This window comes from Piliocolobus tephrosceles, chromosome 1, assembly GCF_002776525.5.
Source record: "Piliocolobus tephrosceles isolate RC106 chromosome 1, ASM277652v3, whole genome shotgun sequence".
NCBI classification, from domain to species: domain Eukaryota; kingdom Metazoa; phylum Chordata; class Mammalia; order Primates; family Cercopithecidae; genus Piliocolobus; species Piliocolobus tephrosceles.
This window is the reverse complement of record NC_045434.1, coordinates 212,811,393-212,816,971: the sequence shown is the minus strand read 5'-3', so window position 1 is coordinate 212,816,971 and position 5,579 is coordinate 212,811,393.

Genomic DNA, 5,579 nt, shown 5'->3' with positions numbered 1-5,579 from the left:
AGGAAGGAAGGAAGGAAGGAAGGAAGGAAGGAAGGAAGGAAGGAAGGAAGGAAGGAAGGAAAAAAAAAAGGAAAAAAGGAAAAGGCCGGGCACAGTGGCTCACACCTGTAATACCAGCACTTTGGGAGGCTAAGGTGGGTGGATCACCTGAGGTCAGGAGTTCGAGACCAGCCTGGCCAACATAGCAAAACCCCATCTCCACTAAAAATACAAAAACAAAAAAAATTAGCTCGGCGTGGTGGCAGGCACCTGTAATTCCAGCTACTTGGGAGGCTGAGGCAGGAGAATCATTTGAACCTGGTTGCAGTGAGCTGAGATTGTCCCATTGCATTCCAGCCTGGACAACAAGGGTGAAACAGGGAGAGAGGGAGGGAGGGAAGGAGGAAGGCAGGAAGGAAGGAAGGGGCAGGCAATGAGAATGTTGGTCCTGATCCAGACCCCAAGAGAAGGTTCTTGGACTTCGTGTGAGAAAGAATTCGGGGTGAGTCCATAGAGTAAGGTGAAAGCAATTTTATCAAGAAAGTAAAGAAATAAAACAAGGCTACTCCATAGGCAGAGCAGTGGTCTGGGCTGCTCAACTGATTATACTTATAATTAGTTCTAGTTCTTTGCTAAACAAGGGGAGGATTACCCACTAGTTTTCTGGGAAAGGGGTGGACAATTCCCCAGAACTGAGGTCTCTTCCCGTTTTTAGACCATATAGGGTAACTTCCTGAGGTTGCCATGGCATTTGTAAACTGTCATGGCACTGGTGGGAATGTCTTTTAGCAGGCTAATGTATTATAATTAGCATATAATGAGCAGTGAGGAAAAGCAGAGGTCACTTTCATCACCATCTTGGTTTCAGTGGGTTTTTGTGGCTTCTTTACCACATCCTTTCATCAGCAAGGTTTTTCTGACCTTGTGCTGACTTCCTATTTCATCCTGTGACTAAGAATGCCTTAACCTCCTGGGAATGCAGCCCAGTAGGTCATGGCCTCACTTTACTCAGTCCCTATTCAAGATGGAGTCACTCTGGTTCCCATGCCTCGGACAGGAGGAGGGTAAGGGATACAAGACTACATATTGGGCCGGGCGCAGTGGCTCAAGCCTGTAATCCCAGCACTTTGGGAGGCTGAGACAGGCGGATCACGAGGTCAGGAGATCGTGACCATCCTGGCTAACATGGTGAAACCCCGTCTCTACTAAAAAATACAAAAAAACTAGCCGGGCGAGGTGGCAGGCACCTGTAGTCCCAGCTACTCGGGAGGCTGAGGCAGGAGAATGGCGTAAACTTGGGAGGCGGAGCTTGCCGTGAGCTGAGATCCGGCCACTGCACTCCAGCCTGGGCGACAGAGCGAGACTCTGTCTCAAAAAAAAAAAAAAAAGGACTCGTATTGGGTGCCGTGTACAGTGCTTGGATGATGGGTGCACCAAAATCCCAGAAATTACCACTAACGAATTTATCCATGTAACCAAAAACCACTCGTATGTCCCAAAACTATTGAAAAACATTTTATTTAAAGAGGAGACAGTTCTTTACCAAGAATTTACATAAAAACCATGTAAACTGTAGATCGACTCTACATTGTTCTTTGTACCATGAATTCCAAAACCCTGAAGAAAATGGGCGAGGCAGCTATCAGGAACAAAGTATCTTCAAATAACTGCCCTGGACGTGGGTGGGGAAGTGACTCAAGGTCCCACTCACATCTCTCTGGGCCTAATAAATTTTGCGAACCTCACAGGGCACACACTGCTCGGCTGTTTTTCTTTTCCCACATTCCAGGTTTAGGTAAGGGAGGAATCATTAACAGGTCACAGTGGACCTGACCACCCCACAGTGCTCTTGCTTTGCTTTTGGCACAGGCAGTGTTTCTTGTCCGGGGAAGGGAGAGGGGTGCATCCAGTTGGTTGACACAGGACCTCCCAACCCCGGTGCTCACGTGGTGTCTCCCTCTTCCTCTTTTGTGAAAAGCCACACCCCACCTTGGGCATGCCACCTGGCTGCGGGAACCCAAGTCTGCAGGGAGGGGCCAGAAAACGTGCCCCTTCGAGTGTATCTTCCTTCAGGAGCCAGTTCCTTATTCTGTCCTCACTTGAGCTCCCTTCCAAGCTCCTACTAGATGTCCCCAAGGCAGAGAGGTTGCTGATCACACTTTGACATGCCTGGGTTGTAAACTTCAGAGACATGACAAAGTGCCTATGTGTTTTCTTACCAAGAACAGAATTTGACCTCGCCTATCAGAGAGTGCACGTGCCCAGGAAGGGCGTGCTCCTGGAGAAGCACAGGCAGAAGGCGTGAAAGCCGGGGCAGCAGAGGCTCTTCAGGACTCAAGGGGCTTCTGTCGGTTACACATTGCCCTAAATAGACACTCCTCTTTTTATTTTTGATTTATTTGTTTATTTTGTTGAGACAGAGTCTCATTCTGTTGCCCAGGCTGGAGTACAGTGGTGTGATCTCGGCTCCCTGCAACCTTTGCCTCGTGGGTTCAAGCGATTCTCTTGCCTCAGCCTCCTGAATAGCTGGGTTTATAGGCGTGAGCCACCATGCTCAGCTAATTTTTTGAATTTTCAGTAGAGGTGGGGTTTCACCATGTTGGCCAGGCTGGTCTTGAACTGCCAACCTCAGGTGATCTGCCCGCCTCGGCCTCCCAAAGTGCTGGGATTACAGGCGTGAGCCACCATGCCCAGCCGATACCCCTCTTGTTAAAAGCACCATAACATAATTTTAACTTATCATTTTAACTGTGCTTTTTAAAATAAATGTGCAGTTGATTTGTGGTAAGTATATTCACATTGTTATGAAACAGATCTCCAGAACCTTTTCATCTTGCAAAACTGAAACTCCATCCCCATTAAACAACTACTCCCCATTTTCTCTCCCCAAAGCCCCTGGTAACCACCATTCTACTTTTCTGATTCTACGAGATTGGGCACTCACGATACCTCATGTAAGTAGGATCGTGCAGTATTTGTCTTTTTGTAACTGATTTCTGAAGACTTAGAGCATGTCTTCATGAGTCCTTCCTGTTGTAACATGGAACAAGATTGCCTTCCTTTCTAAGGCTGGATCATACTCCATTGTGCACACACTACATCTGGTTTACCCATTTATCTGTCAGCAGTCACTTGGGTTGCCTCTATTAATACCTTTGGCAATTGTAAGAAATGCAGCTATGTGCATGGGTGTACAAGTATCTCGATGAGCCCCCACTTTCAGTTATTTTGGATATGTACCCAGAAGTGGGATTGCTGGATCACATGGTAATTCAAATTTTTAATTTTTTTTAGGAATCACCATTCTGTTTTCCATGGTAGCTACACCATTTTACATTCTCACCAACAGTATATAATAGTTTCAATTTCTCCACATCCTCACCAACACTTGTTATTTTCTGGATGGTGGTGGTTGTTATTGTTGTTGTTTTTGGTAGTAGCCATCCTAACAGGTGGGAGGCGATCTCTCATTGTGGTTTTGATTTGCTTTTCCCTAATGATAAGTGATGTTGAGCATCTTTTCACATTCGTGTTGACCATCCATACATCTTTAGAGAAATGTCTATTCAAGTTCTTTCCTAATGAGACCACTCTCTTGGATCACAGAAAATGAGACCAGGCAGGCCATAAATAATATCCAGTGGTGTGCAGGAGCCAGCTTATGTATAAAGTGAAAATAAATAATTCAAAATCAAAGCTGTTGGAAATTGGAATTATTTTGAGTCTTAAAGGAAGGTGCTTATAGGACCTTTAACCCCTCTCACCTGGGCCAACAGGTGTGAGTCACTCCGCCTGGCCATGAATACACTCCTTTCAACTGGATTCTGATTCTTTAGATCATTTCAGGTTGCCAATAACCTCATCAAAATGAAAAACCGGCGGGCAAGGTTGCTCACGCCTGCAAACTCAGCACCTCAGAGGCCGAGGTGGGCAAATCACTTGAGCTCAGGAGTTAAGACTGGCCTGAGCGATGTGGTGAAACTTCATCTGTACAAAAAATACTAAAATAAAAAAGGCTGGCTGTGGGTGATGGCACATGCCCTTGTTCCCAGCTCCTCAGGAGGCTGAGGTGGGAGGATCACTTGAGCCTGAGTGGTCAGGGCTGGAGTGGGCTGTGATCACACCTCTGCACTCCAGGCCGGGCAACAGCGTGAGACCTTGTTTCAGGAAAAAAAAAAAAAAAAAAAAAAAAAAACACGACCAAAACAAAACCCACACTTTTGTGCTTCAAAAGACATTGTCAAGAAAGTAAAAAGATGAGCTGGGTACAGGGGCACGTGCCTATATTCCCAGAGACTTGGGAGGCTGAGGCAGGAGAGATCAGGAGTTCAAGTCCAGCCTGGGCAGTGGAGATAGACTCCTTCTCTTAAAAAAAAAAAAAAAATGTAAAAAGACAAGAGACCAGAAGAAAAAATTTGGAAATCATATATCTTATAAGGGTCTGGTATCCAGAATATATAAAGAACTCTTACAACTCAACAACACAAGACAAACAACCCAATTCAAAATGGGCAAAACACTTGAATAGATTATTTTCTCCAAAGAAGATATGCAAATGACCAAGACGCACTTGAAAAGATACTTGGCATCATTACTCACTAGAGAAATGCAAATCAAAAACAAAATGAGGCATCATTTCACACATTAGGATGACTATAATACTTAAAAAGGAAATTAACTAGTGTTGGTGGTCAGGTGAGCTGGCTCACACCTATAATCCCAGCACTTTGGGAAGCTGAGGTGGGTGGATCACTTTAGCCCAGGAGTTCATTACCAGCCTGGGCAACATAGAAAACCCTGTCTCTACTAAAAATAGAAAAATTAGCCAGGTGTGGTGGTGCACACCTGTAATCCCAGCTACTTGGGAGGCTGAGGCATGAGAATTGCTTGAACTCAGGAGGTGGAGGTTGCAGTGATCTGAGATTGCACCACTGCTCCCCAGCCTGGGAGACAGAGCAAGACTCTGTCTCCAAAAAATAAAATAAAACGAATGTTGATTAGAATGTGGAAAAATTAGAACTCTTGTACCTTGCTGATGGGAATGTAAAATGGTTCACGTACTGAGGAAAACAGTTTGGCAGTTCCTCAAAAAGTTAAACATAGAATTACCATATAACCCAGCAATTCTACTCCTAGATGTATACCCAAAAAGAATGAAAAACATGTACTCAAGCAAATACACGTGCATGTATGTTCATAGCAGCAGTATTTACAATCGCCAAAAGGGGGAAACAGCCCAAATGTCCATCAGTTGATGAACAGATAGGCAAATTGTGGCACATACACAATGGAATACTATACAGCTATAAGAAGAAATGAGCCAGGCACAGGGGTGCATGCCTGTAGTCCCAGCTCCCCAGGAGGCTGAGGTGGGAGGATCAGTTGAGTCCCAGAGTTCAAGTCTAGCCTTGGCAACACAGGGAGATCCTGTCTCTAAAAAGAAAAGAAAAAAAAAAAAAAAAACAGAAGTACTGATACTTGCTACATGAGCTTCAAAAACATGCTGAGTGAAAGAAGCCAGACAGAAAAAGGTTGCATATTGTACGATTCCATTTATGTGAAAAATACAGAATAGGTAAATCCATAGAGAATGCAGATTG